The following is an 18,460-nucleotide window of genomic DNA, read 5'->3' on the forward strand; positions in this document are numbered from 1 at the left end:
ATCTACACTTTTGGAATGATTTCACGGATGGAATCATGTTAGATCACTAGATTAGGGTAGATATCAACTTATTAGGGCTAGAAACACTTACAAGTTGAAGATCTTGAAGAAATGTTGGATGATACTTGAGAGAGAATTTGGTTTTGGATCTTGAAAATGTGAAAAGTGGTAAAATATGACTAAGTGTCATATTTATACCCCTTTTTAGGGTTTACGGCCGTAAACACCTTTGTTTAGGCCATAAACTCCAAACTCTTGGAGTTTTGGGACATTATTGTTGCACAATAAACCCTAGGGCATCCTCTCTCCTGTTATCTCCTGAAGTACTAATCTTAAAACACTCAAACTTATTCCAAAAAGCTTGAAAGTTAGCAGAAACAGTTCTGACTTCTATTGAAGTGAATGGTTGTACAGAATAGAAATTTCAGGTTGTCACAATGTCCGATATTACGAGTTCGCCACGAACTCCCGAATTTGACATAGAGCCTCTCCATCCTCAATACCCCAAGAATCTCCAGCAGGTGCTCCTCATGTTGTTCCCTAGACCTCAAGTACACCAAAATGTCTTCGATGAACATGATCACCGACCTCTCCAACATGGGTCTGCACACTCAGTTCAAGAGGTCCATGAACGCTACAGGTGCATTGGTGAGCCCAAAAGGCATCACCACAAACTCGTAATGCCCATAACAAGTCCGGAAAGCTGTCTTCTAAATATCCTCCTCACAGACACTCATCTGATGATACCCAGATCTCAAATAAATCTTCGAAAACCAAGACGCCCCCTGCAACTGATCAAAAAACCGTCGATCCTCGGTAATGGATAACGGTTCTTGACTGTCAGCTTGTTCAACTCTCGGTAGTCGATGCACATCTGGTGTGAACCACCTTTTTTCTTGACAAAAAGGATCGGCGCTCCCCACGATGAACTACTCGGTCTAATAAAACTCTTCCCCAGCTGATCCTGGAGCTGCGAGGACAACTCCTGCATCTCTGTCGGCACAAGGCGATAAGGTGCCTTGGCAATAGGCGCCGCACCTGGAATAGGATCGATCCAGAACTCCACCTGCCTCTCAGGAGGCACACCCGACAATTCCTCAGGGAAAACATTCGGGAACTCACACACTACTGGAACATCAGAAATAGAACTCGACCTCTCAGTGGCAACTCACGTATCCATCACGTATGCTAAAAAGCCCATGCATCCTTGCTGTAGACTCTGCCTCGCCTTGACGGCAGAACAGAAAGCTGATCCCGATCTAGTTCCCTCGTCATACACAGTAAGTACTCCCCCACTAGGGTCTCATATGGTCACCATCTGGCGCTCACAGTCAACCACAGCTCCAAACCGGCTCAACCAATCCACGCCCACTATGACACAGACATCACCCATTGCTATTGGCACCAGATATATCGGAAACTCAACACCGAAAATCTCTAATACACATCCCCGGAATACATCAGTGGCAAAAACCGCATGCTCATTGGCTATTGAAACCCTCAGTGGTCGACTCAACGCCACGCGTCTAACACTAATGTGACGACTAAAGGATAAAGACACCAAAGATCAACTCGCACCCGAGTCAAATAACACCAAGGAAGGCACAATACTCATAAGAAAAGTACCAAACGCAACAAAGTATAAGCACAAACAGATCTCAAAATAACATAAATAAGGAGATACGTACCAGCAATAACATCAGGCGTTGCACGGACCTCCTCCGCAGTCAGCTGGAATGCTCTCCCACGAGCTCTCGGAGCCTCGGCCTTCCCGGGCTGACCATCAGTAACACGTAAAGCAGCAGGAGCAGAAGCCTGGGCTGATCCCTGTGTGAACTGAGGACACTCGGCAAAATCCCTACTCGGCAGTCCTTCGCCATATGCCCCTCCTTTCCATATTTGTAGCAAATCCCTACTCGGCAAAATCCCTCGTGTCTCTTGCCGCACTTGCCAAAAGTACGACCCTTCTAGCTTCCTACTCTCGAATCAGCGGACTTAGCCCGCTTCGTCGTCGGCTGTGACTGCACCGGCCTCCTGTCTCTCCCCTGATGCTCTCCCTCCTCTCTGGTCTAAATCTCCAACTCAATCTCTGTCCTCCTGGCGTTGGTCTGCAACTCAGCCAATGTCTGATATTACGAGTTCGCCACGAACTCCCGAATTTGGCATAGAGCCTCTCCATCCTTAATACCCCAAGAATCTCCAGCAGGTGCTCCTCATGCTGTTCCCTAGACCTCAAGTTCACCAAAATGTCGTCGATGAACATGATCACCGACCTCTCCAACATGGGTTTACACTCTCGGTTCATGAGGTCGATGAACACTATAGGTGAATTGGTGAGCCCAAAAGTCATCACCACAAACTCGTAATGCCCATAACGAGTCCGGAACGTTGTCTTCTAAATATCCTCCTCACAGACTCTCATCTGATGATACCCAGATCTCAAATCAATCTTGGAAAACCAAGACGCCCCCTGCAATTGATCAAAAAATCATCGATCCTTGGTAATGGATAACGGTTCTTGACTGTCAGCTTGTTCAACTCCCGGTAGTCGATGCACATCCGGTCTGAACCACCCTTTTTCTTGACAAAAAGGATCGACGCTCCTGTTGGGTTATGAGCATTCTAACACTCCTAAGTGTACATGCAACCCTAAATACCTTGGATCTATGTTTTCTCTATTATACATACAATTATGAACATCCAAGGTATTATCCTAATCTAGCATACAAAATAATAAATATAACAAGATAGAATACATACCTCTTTGATGTAGAATGTCTTCATGAAGCTTGAGTGCCTAGTGCCCCAAGTGTGACACCTCAAATGGTTCACACAACACCAAATACACTTGGAATAACTTGAGAGAAACTTGAACACTCCTTGAAATCGTCTAGCCCTCACACTCACACATTAGTGCACGATTTCTTGAGCCATGGGATTCATTTATATGGTGGCTATTAGGGTTACACCATGTAACTCATAACTTTACCCATTCCTTATGCTCCCTGGATTTTAACCTCCATGGAGTATCCATGGGTCACCCCATGGACTTAGTCCAACATAAGGAATCTTGGATCACAAGCCCACATATATAAGAATGAATGATTTACACAATCAACCCATATATTTAATTAGTCTTCTTTTGATCACTTAATTAATTCCAAATTAATTCTTGATCAATACTAATTAAATAACCTTATTAATATATTAGAACTTATAATATATTAACCAACCTTAAGTGTTATTTCTCTCATTATAGTCTATCCAAATGCATGATGCCATGCAACCCAAATGGACCATGCCGGGTCGGGTCAAGTCTTACCAATTATAGTTATGGACTTAGACATTAATCCAACAGTCTCCCACTTGGATAAGTCTAAAACTATTATTGCGTATGACTTCAGGAACCGATCAGCAATCGTAGCTCTCAAAATCTTCTGTCGAACTCTAACCTTGTCGATGAACTCTGACCTTTGTCAATGACTTGTCCATTAGATAAGGGATCATATATTCCTCCATTCTAGATATCATATGGACTGAGACATGGATTATCAATCATTCTCTCTGTCCATTTGTTGTTTCCCGATTTCCGATTCATGATGACTGACTGATTGAAAAAATCAAATCAGTCCTGGCTTGGCCAAGCACTCACATGTATCATCTTTAAATCATCGAGGGGCCCACAGATATCTACTTCCATGACAGTCTTGATTCATATCTACTTCCAACATATGACTGACTGTGGATGGTTTGAATAACTTAATCATTCAGGAAGAGCGACTTAGTTTTTCTGGAAGTCAAAACATGCAAAGTGAAACACAAGAATAAATGAATCAAATATGGTATCAAACCCTATGAATATAAATAAACACTTTTATTTATCACCATACTGATTACTCATTATTCATTGTTTCGGTTTTATCAACTTTATACTTGAATTTAAAACAATAGTTGTCCCATGCTCCAAGCATGTACACTATGTTTTCTAAACACTAGTCATGCCATACACCAAGTATGCATACTATGTTTGTCTATGATCTTTACTTTGTAAAATAGATCAATTGAACATCACTCCAATGATCCTCTTTTCACAGTCCCAAATCCTTACTGCAAATGCAAGAATTCCAAATTCATGCCATTTACTGAAATCTGTTAGATTCTAAACTTATATGCATTGATCCTCTTAATGATTATGCACGAAGTCAGAAAGACTTGACAACAATCATTACAGAGCATTCCAAAGGAGATCAGCTCCTTGGAAACATCCTTCTTTCATTAAGTTTCCTAATCTTACACAGATTGACTAATTTCTAACTTTCAAACATTTCCATATTCCATTTTGACTATCACTTCTGAACAAGAGTTGCCTCCTTACAGATTATGTCAATATGGTCCTTCCAGAATTAACATTATACTTCCAACTGTCCTTGAGCAACCAATCTTTGGTAAACCTTAGATTGTCCTCGACAATTGCTTAATCATTTTAGTCATATCCAATTCTAGACCTTTTCCCTTCATAATGCCCCAGGCATTTGGAAAATTTTAGAAAGGATGAATATAGCACATGTAATCGATCCTATATCCAAAGCATATGGGACACGATTCATGATGTCTCACATAAAGACTAAACCTGTCTTTTGCTATAATATTTCCATTTCAATTTGCCAAGTTCTCAAAATTCAGATTATGAAAAGGGATGACGTAATCATAATCGAATTTTAGAACGCAAATAATGGACCCATATATAGAATTTCCTTATGTTGAGCCATTCCAACATGAAATTCATATATATATCCTTGATTAAATACGATTAAAATCTCAATGTAAGCTTTTAGAATTGAAATGAAGTATAATTTCCTCTCCCTTAATTACAACAAAACAACTTTTTCAACCCCTGCAACCTCACGAATTGAAACTTTTGTTTTCTATAATTAACATTGCTAACTTGCAACCTTTGTCATAATTATCATGCTCCCACTAACATGATGATTATTAGCATAACACTTATGCTCCCACTAGCTTTGACATGTACTCAGAAATCAGCTGACTTTCTTACCAAAGTTCAGATTTCTGATACTAGATTGTTTTGATAAAACTTTATCAAAATCATACACCTCTCTTAGATAGCTCACATGTGTGTCTAAACAATTTTAGAACTATGAAAAGGGATGCCATAATCATAGTCTCAATTGTTTAGACCTTTGCCACTTCTCACAAGTCCATGTTAGTGTGCCGGTAAACCACACACGCTCCACTAACGACTTTGAGAATGCAAATATCACAATTGCTATCTAGCTAAAATCTACTTAGTGAAAGTGTTTCCTCACCATCATTTTCATGAATCGGAGAGAAACCTTATGACACTTAGATTTAATAGTGTATGTGTTCTTATCCATGTCAATTTGTCAAAACCATAATCACAAGACAAGGTTAGTGACAAATCCAAACTCATATTGATTAAACTTGTGCAATCTTAAATTCTTGCCATTTGGCAGCTCAGGTGCCTGCCATTGCTTCTAAGTAGTTGTGCAACCAATTGAGAACTCTCAGAACTCCTATGCAAAGCCAACTTGAATAGGCACAAAAATTTCAACACGATAGGTTATAAACCTCAAGTCGTGTGCTAGTGAAGGACTTTAGGTTTTATTCTTGATTAAGTCTTGACACTTTCAAGAGCTTTAAGACTCCCACTGTCCTCTTGACATATAAGACTCCCTTGTCAAATATTCAAGAGATAGTGAGGATTCTTTATCAAGACTAACACTTTACACAATTGGCCTAAGTTGGTCTCTGTTTTATCCAAAACATCACAACTTACCAATTTCAAATGTACAAGAGTAGATAACCTTTTACTCTTACATTTGACTAGTGTTAACAAACCCTCTTTAAGATATGTCACTCAAGTTACAATCTTGGAGTATGACTCTAAGAATTGTTTTGGAACGAAGTATGACTCATCTTTTTGATTTAACCATTTCAACAATTTATGACTCCTATTCTTAGTCATAAGAATGCACTAAGATGACTTTAGAGGACCAATTGTGATATGGTATCTTAATCATTAAGATGATCATAAACATGATACTAAAGTACTCTCCCATCTTCTCAGATTTGAGAAACTTTTATCTTTCTGCCATACTTTGATTCTTCTTATTCGTTCTGTCTCACATTGAAACTTCTCCAATGCTACAGACTTATACTTAAACTTATAAGTATAACCAAATTTACTGAACTTAAGTAAATCATGACGAATAGTCTTCTTGATCTTTTGTGGTGGACTTGACTAGTGCACAAGAATGTGTACTCGATCCCTTAGTCCTTTCGTTATTCACATAAGGAATTAGTCTTAATTTTCCAAGCTGAAAGTTCTCATTCATCATACTATACAACTTGCATGATTCCAACTTTCGGTCCAATTGAACTTTGGGTGATGAGAATCTTTCCTTATTTGGTAATATTAGACACTACCACAACCGAAAGAATCAAATCCATTTTTCCAATATTGCTATCAATGGAATCTTATAAGCAACAACTTTTCACAAATGCGATTGTAAGGATACTTAAAATAAATAAAATCAAAACCTTTTTCTTTTATTTTAAAACTTTGCGGAAAAACTTATCCTTACAATCCATATGAAAACCTTGTTGTTATCTATTCCTAAGCAATATAAATATCATAACTCTTAAGTAATAGCCCAAAATTCTGATCACCGAACCATGCGATTTAAATCCATCTTCGCGATCAGAATCAGCATGTACTTAATAAAGTTAGACAATGGACTTTACCTGAAGTAGAGCCAAACTTATTGACTTTAACATCCTTAGGTAAATTTGGTAGCTTCGTAACCAATGCCCCTTCCTTTGGCAATAGTTACCTATGGACCCTTGATAATGGGACTATCTCAGACTTCGCCTCTCTCTTTACCATTGGGTCAACCAAGTTGACTATGGCCGATCCCTTTCCATTGGGAAGAGAGAGCTTTACTGGATATCCAATGTCATCATTGTCAATGTCCATAGCGTTTTAGGAAGTTGATCTTAGCAAATAGATAAGATCATTAAGGGTCTTGTCTTAGTCTGTTTCATAGGATTCCCAAAAGAACTCACTATGTGACTTAGAAAGTAGTTGAGCCACCAACTTTCTCAAGGCTTTGACACCCAACTCTCCCGGCTTGTCAATATGTGACTACATCTCCAAGATGTGATCACACCTAGACCATGCCTTGCCAATAGGGCTTGAGTGACCTTAAACTTTTTAGGAACTTGTGGGTTAGGGAGAATAAATGGAGGAGGTGAAAGAAGTATGATATCCATGGGACATCATCTTCATTTAGGAAAGCTTGTTTCAATAGATTTGGGAAGATCATAAATGTCTAGACCAGACATCTTTTTGGGAGATATTCAAGATAGTTGATTTAAAGTCCTTAATATGACACCCAATATGAAATATTAAGGCTAGGACCCAACAAACTATTTTATAACTTAGAAGAGGGATGCCGTAATCCAAGCTATAAAATATTTGAAGGTAGGTGAATGACGATTCACCAATTTCCACCATGAAAAACGAAATAATTTATTAGGTTTTAATTGGATTTGAAAGTCCTAGATCTTTGAGATTCATTGAACTGTTCAAAGGCATGTTTCAATCTCGAGTGTGCCATTCAGGTTTTGTGACTGGGATGCCGAGGATCACAAAACAAGGTGTGAATAACCATGCAAATATACTTGGTACCCTTAATATTTACCCCTTAATCAGTGTGTCGGTTAACCACACACGCTCCACCGATACTATGATAAATATTAAGTTACCCTTTGCCTACCTTGTTAAGTCCAGGTTAGTGTGCCGGTTAACCACACACGCTCCACTAACGACTTAAGCAAAGTACAAAGTGTAATTTCATGGGTTAGCACCAAATTCACATTTTCCTAAGTAACTAAGATTAGGTATTAATAAGAGTTTAGTTACTTAGTATTTATCATTAATACTTTTAATGAAAGGAGAATTATAGTCCTTGTCCTACCCGTTCGGCTAACGACCCTCCACCAGTCAAGGAAGCGGTGGGTGAGAGTGGACACCCATTAAACTGCCATTTTATAGGCAGTAACCTTATACCCCCCTTATAGACCGGCTTCGTGAATGAGGCCTACTAACGGTAAGACTGACTTTACTCTTATACATATATATAAATATTATTAACTTATAATATTATAAAGTATAAGGGTTGAATTTTAACTTTTAAAATTCTAAGGGCTAACTTGGAATTAAAGTATTCATAAGTGAAAACTTTTCAAATTCCAAAACTTGAGGGCAAGTTTTGAAACTATTCAAAACTAATTAATTCCATAACTTATGAGTTTAAAGTAGTTTTAATTAAAAAAAAAACTCTTCAAGTTCCATATCTTGAGGACAAGTTATGGAAGACTTTAAACTAATTAATAAAAATAATAACTTTTTTTTATTGTAACTTATGGAACTAATTAAGGTTACACTTTTTTTTTTAATTTAATGAAGAGACTCTTGAACCTCCACAACTTGAGGACAAGTTATGGAGTCATAAAACCATTTAATTAGAACTAGACTCTTCATTTTGTAACCTTTGCCAACTTTTATGAGTTTTATGATTCTTAAATGTGACTTTTCATATAACTTGAGGACAAGTTACAAAAACACACTTTGGAATCAACTCTTAGATTAAAATGGATTGAAAACAACTATTTCACACAACTTTTCTATTAATCTAAGAACCTCATAAGAATAAGATAATTCAAATCATCAATCTTCAAGAAATTAGCATGAACATACAAACTAATAAAAATCTTGAAATTATGACAATTATCTTAGAAATTGGATTAGCATGAACATTACCACACCAAAAACAAGTTTATAAGTCCAAAAACATCTTAGGGTAATGTTCCTAGTCCAATTCCAGCCAAAACAATCGAATATATGCATCCAACTCGATTTTTCAGCTACTTTTGCAAGTATAACAAGAAAACAAAACCAGGCTCTGATACCACTGTTGGGTTATGAGCGTTCTAACACTCCTAAGTGTACATGCAACCCTAAATACCTTGGATCTATGTTTTCTCTATTATACATACAATTATGAACATCCAAGGTATTATCCTAATCTAGCATACAAAATAATAAATATAACAAGGTAGAATACATACCTCTTTGATGTAGAATGTCTTCATGAAGCTTGAGTGCCTAGTGCCCCAAGTGTGACACCTCAAATGGTTCACACAACACCAAATACACTTGGAATAACTTGAGAGAAACTTGAACACTCCTTGAAATCGTCTAGCCCTCACACTCACACATTAGTGCACGATTTCTTGAGCCATGGGATTCTTTTATATGGTGGCTATTAGGGTTACACCATGTAACTCATAACTTTACCCATTCCTTATCCTTCATGGATTTTAACCTCCATGGAGTATCCATGGGTCACCCCATGGACTTAGTCCAACATAAGGAATCTTGGATCACAAGCCCACATATATAAGAATGAATGATTTACACAATCAACCCATATATTTAATTAGTCTCCTTTTGATCACTTAATTAATTCCAAATTAATTCTTGATCAATACTAATTAAATAACCTTATTAATATGTTAGAACTTATAATATATTAACCAACCTTAAGTGTTATTTCTCTCATTATAGTCTATCCAAATGCATGATGCCATGCAACCCAAATGGACCATGTCGGGTCGGGTCAAGTCTTACCAATTATAGTTATGGACTTAGACATTAATCCAACAGCTCCGCACGGTGAGCTACTCGGTCTAATAAAACTCTTCCCCAACTGATCCTGGAGTTGCGAGGACAACTCCTGCATCTCTGTCGGCGCAAGGCGATAAGGTGCCTTGGCAATAAGCGCCGCACCCGGAATCGGATCGATCCAGAACTCCACCTGCCTCTCAGGAGGCACACCCGGCAATTCCTCAGGGAAAGCATCCGGGAACTCACACACTACTGGAACATCAGAAATAGAAATCGACCTCTCAGTGGAAACTCGCGTATCCATCACGTATGCTAAAAAGCCCATGCATCCCTACTGTAGACTCTGCCTCGCCCTGGTGGCAGAAAAGAAAGCTGATCCCGATCTAGTTCCCTCGCCATACACAGTAAGTACTCCCCCACTAGAGTCTCATATGGTCACCATCTGGCGCTCACAGTCAATCACAGCTCCAAACCGGCTCAACCAATCGACGCCTACTATGACACAGACATCACCCATCGCTATTGGCACCAGATCTATCGGAAACTCAACACCGAAAATCTCTAATACACATCTCCGGAATACATCAGTGGCAAAAACCGCATGCTCATTGGCTATTGAAACCCTCAGTGGTCGACTCAACGCCTCACGTCTAACACTAATGTGACGACTAAAGGATAAAGACACCAAAGATCAACTCGCACCCGAGTCAAATAACACCAAGGAAGGAACAGAACTCATAAGAAAAGTACCTAACGCAACAAAGTATAAGCACACACAGATCTCAAAATAACATAAATAAGGAGATACGTACCAGCAACAACATCAGACATTGCGCAGACCTCCTCCGCAGTCAGCTGGAATGCTCTCCCACGAGCTCTCGATGCCTCGGCCTTCCCGGGCCGACCATCAGTAACACGTAAAGCAGCAGGAGCAGAAGCCTGGGCTGATCCCTATGTGAGTTGAGGACACTCGGCCTTCCGGTGGCCATTCTGGTTGCAATGAAAGCAAACCGAAAATCCCTTGGGGAAGTCCTTCGTCATATGCCCCTCCTTGCCATATTTATAACAAATCCCAACTCGTAAAAATCCCTTGTGGCTCTTGCCGCACTTTCCACAAGTACGACCCTTCTGGCTTCCTGCTCTCGAATCAGCAGGCTTAGCCCGCTTCGTCGCCGGCTGTGACTGCATCGGCCTCCTGTCTCTCCCCTGATGATCTCCCTCCTCTCTGGTCTGAATCTCCAGCTCAATCTCTATCCTCCTGGCATTGGTCTGCAACTCAGCCAATGTCTGATATTACGAGTTCTCCACGAACTCCCGAATATCCCTACTCAAGATGCTCAAATACCGGCTCACACGTGTCTGCTCAGTAGACACATGATCAGGGCAGAACAATGCCCTCTCATGAAACATCCTCGTAATCTCTGTCACTGATTTTGTCTTCTGCTTGAGAGACAAAAACTCTTGGGCCAAACATTCCCTCTCCACCTGGGGAACATACTCATCTCTGAACAACTAGTTAAACCTCTACCAAGTAACTGCAACATGATCTGTAGGAGTAAAATCAATCGTCACGAACTTCCACCAGTCCTTCGCTCCCAAGAGAAGTTGGTTCAGTGCAAACCGAACTCTCAAGTGCTCCGGGCATGAACATGTATAGAAACACCCCTCTATGTCGGAGATCCATCTCATGGCAGCAATCGGTTCCTGGGTCCCGTCAAACTCTGGTGGCTTCATGTTGCTAAACTCCCGAAACAACAATGAGTCACTCCCCATGTGGCCTCGCAGCAGCTACGGCTGCGGTGGCTGCGGCAGCAGCAACCTCCGTGACAGCAGTGTATCGCTCGTCAAATGTGTCAATCAGCGTGGTCTTAATAAAACCGAACATCTCTGGTATGGCCTCTCTGATAGCTGCGGCCACCTCCTCATCAATGATCTTGCGGATCTCCTCGTCACTAGTACCACTACCCTCGGGGTTGTTGCGGGTAATCACCATAGTGTCTCTTAAACACAAACACAAAAATCATCATAGACTAGCTCAAGAACACACGCCATTACCCACCCCTACATGCTCCTTAGTATCCTAAGGTTCATACTTGGGTCGCATACAGATCCGACGCTTTCAGTAGTACGAGCCCAATACTACCTTTCACACCAACCTGTAGTCGCCCGAAGTCCTCCTCTTAGGATCCTAATTCACAAGTACTCTATCCCTCACATATATCAAACTACTCTCTCATTAGATTTCTCAATGCACATCTAGGTATCTCTCCTAAATTACTCCTCGACTCAAAGCTCTCTCTAAAAGATTCCTGCTAGGTACGCCTACTCAGCACGTACACAGAGCAAATAGAGGATAATATCAATCACTAGCATCCCCTAGGCTAAGGCATCATGAATCAGGCAACTCTAGCTCTAAATTCTTGGAATACCTAGCCTATCCTCTAACATGCAGCTCTAATATCTCATAAGTATCTCAGAGTATAAACAAGTAATAGTATTTTGGGAAATCACCGTTCAGGGCTCTGGCTGATTGTACACGCTGCTTCCTCTCGTTTTCTCTTAAAAGCTCTTACTCGTTTTAGAAAAATCATTTCTTTTAGAAAATTTTCTCAAATCCTTAGTTTGAATCCAAACATACCCGAGAGTACAACCGAATCCTTCAAACCAAGGCTCTGATAGAAAACTTGTAACACTCTAAATTTTCAAACAAAATTTTCATTTTAAAAAAAATCATAAAACACAATCTCATTTTCTTAAAAACCCAAATGTATAATTTGTTCAAAACACATAACAACAAAATTTTTGATAATATCCTAGAATCCTATAAACAACATAATCTCAAGCTGGTATGTACAATCAAGCTGGCGCCTTCCCGCGATCCTGAGAGGTACCTGAAACACATTTCACACAACATTGTAAGCACGAAGCTTAGTAAGTTCCCCAAAATACCACACACAAATAATTAGCCTCTCATGGCTATATCTCAATAAGGATCATCCGGTCATGTGTCTCAGTGAAGACCCTCCGGTCTCACAGCTCGAGTCGGACCCTCCAGTCCAGTATCTCAGTGAAGACCCTCTGGTCTCACAACTCGGTTTGGACCCTCCGGTCCTAACTCAGTAAGGCATAGAATAATATACAAGATAAATCACAAAGACAAAATGCATGATATGATATAACTCAAAATAAGCACATAAGACCCTCCGGTTAGTAACTCAAATAAGACCCTCCGGTCAATAACTCAAATAAGACCCTCCGGTCACACAGTATTACAACTTAGGTAAGTATAGTAAGAAGACTTACCTCGTACGTAAGTAAGTAGGTCTCGTACTCAACGATCGGTCTAGACTCCACCTACATATCATAATCATCTCTAATTAACACTTTATAACAACAACTCTAAAAATATTAAGCTAACCCCTTTTTTAACTTCGGAAAGGGTGAAAGACCATTTTACCCCTCCATGGTCTCCATAATCCATAACTTGAACAAACCCTAAAAGTCAACGGAAGTCAACACTCGAGTCCACGGTCCATGTGTTGGGTTTTGAGCATTCTAACACTCCTATGGTGTACATGCAACCCTATAAACCTTGGATCTATGTTTTCTCTATTATACATGCAAATATTAACTATTCCAAGGTTTCATCCTAACTAGCATATTATGAAGCACCTATACTACAAAGTTCTAGTTAGATGACATACCTTTTGATGTAGCTTGATGTCTTCAAGCTTTAAGAGCTTAGCCCTAATAGTGTGGAAGCCTCAAATGGAATCACAAATCACCAAAACACCTTGGAAGAACTTGAGAGAATATGTATGCACACTAAAATCGGCCCACTCTTATTTTCACACACTTGTGCCAATTTTGTGAGCCAAGGACCCCTTTATATATTATGGAGGATTAGGGTTACATCCATGTAAACCCTAATACCCATGACCTTTCATTTACATAGGATCCATGGGTTAAAAGCTCCATGGACCATCCATGAAAGCTTAGCCCAACCTAAATGAACTTGGCCCATTCCATATATATAAGAGTCCATATTTAATTAGTTATTTTTGATCACTTAATTAATTCTAAATTAATTCTTGATCAATACTAATTAAATAATAAGATTCCATATTAATATATTAGAACTTATAATATATTAATATAAATCATAAATATACTATTCTCAAAAGACTATCCATATAAATTGTGCCGGTGAAGTGCAACCCAAATGGACCATGCCGGGTCGGGTCAAGTACATACCAGATATAGTTATGGACTTAGACATTAATCCAACAGTCTCCCACTTGGATAAGTCTAAAACTATTATTGAGTATGACTTCAAAACCTAACTGGCAATCGTAGCTCTTAAAGCCGCTGTCGAACTCTGACCTTGTCAACGATTTGTCCATTAGATAAGGGATCATATATTCCTCCATTCTAGATATCATATGCACTGAGACATGGATTATAATCATTCTCTCTGTCCATTTGTTGTTTCCCGATTTTCGATTTATGATGACTGACTGATTGAACAAATCAAATCAGTCCTGGCTTGGCCAAGCACTCACATGTGTCATCGCTAAATCATCGAGGGCCCCACAGATATCGCTTTTATCCCGAAGGTAAAAGGAATAGATAAACTTCGACTCATATGGCTTGTTCTACTACTTGTTGAATCATACACAACGGCACGTTTTATAACATCGAGTTACCAAATGCGTTTTCGTGCAATCAATGTATAACCAACTCATAGTAACAACTCATATCTCTAGGTTTGAAGAATATAAGATATTATCGTCTCATGATCACTCGTGATAAAATCCATGAAATGATTCAAATGAGTGCGGGTTGAATCCAATACTCAGAACTTATGAGCGCTCATGAGTGTTGTAGCACCACTTTGTCCACCAACTTGGACCTCTACAAACCAACCCATGACACTCTTGATTCATATCTACTTCCAACATATGACCGACTGTGACTGGTTTGAATAACTTAATCATTCAGGAAGAGCGACTTAGTTATTCTGGAAGTCAAAACATGCAAAGTGAAACACAAGAATAAATGAATCAAATATGGTATCAAACCCTATGAATATAAATAAACACTTTTATTTATCACCATACTGATTACTCATTATTCATTGTTTCGGTTTTATCAACTTTATACTTGAATTAAAAACACTAGTTGTCCCATGCTCCAAGCATGTACACTATGTTTTTCTTAAACAATAGCTTTGCCATACACCAAGTATGCACTCTATGTTTGTCTATGATCCTTACTTTGTGAAATAAACCAATTGAACATAATTTCAATGATTCTAATTTCACACTCCCAAATCTTTATCGAAAAATGTGAGAATTTCAAATTCCTATCATTTATCGAAATATGTTTAGATTTTAAACTTATATGCACTGACCCTCCTGTAATGAATATGTACAAAGTCACAAAGACTTGTCAACAGTCATTATAAGGTATTCCAATGGAGATCAACTCCATGGAAACTAAGTCTCATATTCAAAGTACATTGCTTTGGACATGCTTCTTGCATTAAGTTTTCTAATCTTACACAGATAACTTCCACCTATGGAGACAACTCCATATTCTCATTTTGACTATCACTTCTGAATAAGAGATGCCTCTTTTCAGAATATGTCAATATGGTCCTTCCAAAATTAGCACTATACTTCCAACTGTCCCTGAGCAACCAATCTTTGGTAAACCTCAGATTGTCCTCGACAATTGCTTAATCATTTTAGTCATATCCAATTCTAGACCTTTTCCCTTCTTAATGCCTCTCGGCATTTGGAAAAATTTAGAAATGACAAATATTATAGCACATGCAATCGATCCTGTACCCAAAGCAAATGGTACACGATTCATGATGTCTCACATAAAGACATGATTCTAGACCAGTCTTTTGCAACAATATTTTTATTTGCCATGTTTTCAAAATTTGACTATGAAGAGGGATGACGTAATCATAATCAAATTTTGAGAACGCAATATATAGAATTTCCTTTAGTTGAACCAATCCAACATAAAATTCATATATATATATTCTTGACTAAAGATGATTAAGGTCTCAATCTAAGCCTTTAGAACTGAAATGAAGTATATCCTCTCCCTTAATTATAGCAAAACAACTTTTTCAATCCCTGCAGCCTCACGAATTGAAACTTTTGTTTTCTATAATTAACATTGCTAACTTGCAACACTAACAATAATTATCATGCTCCCACTAACATGATGATTGTTAGCATAACACTTATGCTCCCACTAGCTTTGACATGTACTCAGAAATTAGCTGGACTTCTAGAAATCAATACTTTATTGACTTTCTTACCAAAGTTCAGATTTCTGATACGAGATGCTTTGATAAAACTTTATCAAACTCATACACCTTTCCTTAGATAACATGCATGTGTGTCTAAACAATTTCAGAACTATGAAAAGGGATGCCGTAATCATAGTCTCAATTGTTTAGACCTTTTGCCATCTGCTTCAAATCTACTTGGTGGAAGTGTTTCCTCACCATCATTTTCATGAATCGGAGAGAAACCTTATGACCCTTAGATTTTATGGTGTATGTGTTCTTATCCATGTGAATCGTCAAAACCATAGTCACAAGACAAGGATAATGACAAATCCAAACTCATATGGACTGAACTTATGCAATCTTAACTTCTTGCCACCTGGCAGTACAGGGCCTGCCATTGCTTCCAAGTTGTTATGCAACCACTTGAGAACTTTCAGAACTCCTATGCAAAGCCAACTTTAACTGGAATGGGCACAGAATATGTCAACACGATAGGTTATAAACCTCAAGTCGTGTGCTAGTGAAGAACCTCAGGTTTTATTCTTGATTAGTTCTTGAAATTCTTTTTAGGATCTTTAAGACTCCCACTATCCTCTTGACATATAAGACTATCTTGCCAAATATTCAAGAGATAGTGCGGATTCTTTATCAAGACAAACACTTCACATAATTGGCCTTAGTTGGTCTTTGTTTTATCCAAAACATCACAACTTACCAATTTCAAATGTACAAGAGTAGGACACTTTTACTCTTACATTTGACAAGTGTTTTAAACCTTTCTTTAAGATATGTCACTCAAGTTACAATCTTGGAGTATGACTCTAAGAATTGTTTTGGAACGAAGTATGACTCATCTTCCTGATCTAACCATTTCAACAATTCATGACTCCTCTTCTTAGTCATAAGAATGCACTAAGATGACCTTTAGAGGACAAATTGTGATATGATTTCTAAATCATTAAGATGATCACAAACATGATACTAAAGTACTCTCCCATCTTTTCAGATTTGAGAAACTTTTATCCTTCTGCCTAATTTGATTCTTCCCATTCGTTCTGCCATACATTGAGACTTTTCAAATGTTTCAGAATTATACTTAAACTTGTAAGTATAACCATATTTACTAAACTTTAGTAAATCAAATAGTCTTAACGAGCTTTGTGGTGGACATGACCAGTGCACAAGAATGTGTACTCGATCCCTTTAGTCCTTCACTTGACTCACACATCCATGTGAACAAGTAATTAGTCTTGATTTTCCAATGCTTGAAAGTTCTCATTCATCATACTATTCAACTTGCATGATTCCAAGTTTCGGTCCAATTGAAACTTGGGCGATGAGGAACTTTCCTGATTTGGTAAATTTAGACACTACCACAAATGAAAGAATCAAATCCATTTTCCAATATTGCTGTCAGTGGAATCATATAAGCAACAATTTTCCACAAATGCCATTGTAAGGATACTTCAAATAAATAAAATTAAACAATTTTCTTTTATTTTAAAACTTTGCGGAAAAACTTATCCTTACAATCCACATGGAAAATTGTTGTTATCTATTCCTTAGCAATATATCATAACTTCTTAAGCAACTACTCAAAATTATGATGTGATCGAAATCCACCTTCGCGATCAGAATCAGCATATACTTCCTTTAAGATTTCTCTCTATTCTTTGATTCTTAAAACATCAACATGTGACCCAGTCACATCATGTAATGAGGATCTCAGAATAGAACTTAACAGAGTTAGATAATGGGCTCTACCTGATGTAGAGTCAAACTTATTGACTTTAACATCCTTAGGTAAATTTGGCAGCTTTGCAATCAACGCCCCTTCCTTTGGCAAAATAAACATATGGGCCCTTTGGTAATGGGACTATCTCAGACTTAGCCTTTCTCTTTACCATTTGGTCAACCGGGTTGACTATGGCCAATCCCTTTCCATTGGGAAGAGAATGCTTTTTCTGGATTTCCAGTGTCACCATTGTCACTGTCCATAAAGTTTTTGGGAAGTTGATCTTCTAATCAAATTTGCTTTACTGTCGTTCCAAATCATTGCTGATTCAGCAGCACCAAGCAAATAGATATGATCATTAAGGTTCATGTCATAGTCTGTTTCATAGTAGTCCCTAAGGAACTCACTATGTGACTTAGAAAGTGATTGAACATCCAACTTTCTCAAGACTTTGACACCCAACTCTCCCGGCTTGTCAACATGTGACTTCATCTCTAAGATGTGATCACACATAGACCTTGCTTGCCATTAGGGCTTGAGTGACCTTGAACTTGTGGGTTAGGGAGAATAATTGGAGGAGGTGGAGGAAGAGAAGTATTACTTCCATGAGCCAAACTCGAGAAGTCATATTCATTAGGAAAGCTTGGTTTGGGAAGATCATTGTTGTCTAAACCAGACA

Source organism: Lactuca virosa, chromosome 9 (genome assembly GCF_052849685.1).
Source record: "Lactuca virosa cultivar CGN04683 chromosome 9, Lactuca_virosa_CGN04683_v6, whole genome shotgun sequence".
Classification (NCBI taxonomy): domain Eukaryota; kingdom Viridiplantae; phylum Streptophyta; class Magnoliopsida; order Asterales; family Asteraceae; genus Lactuca; species Lactuca virosa.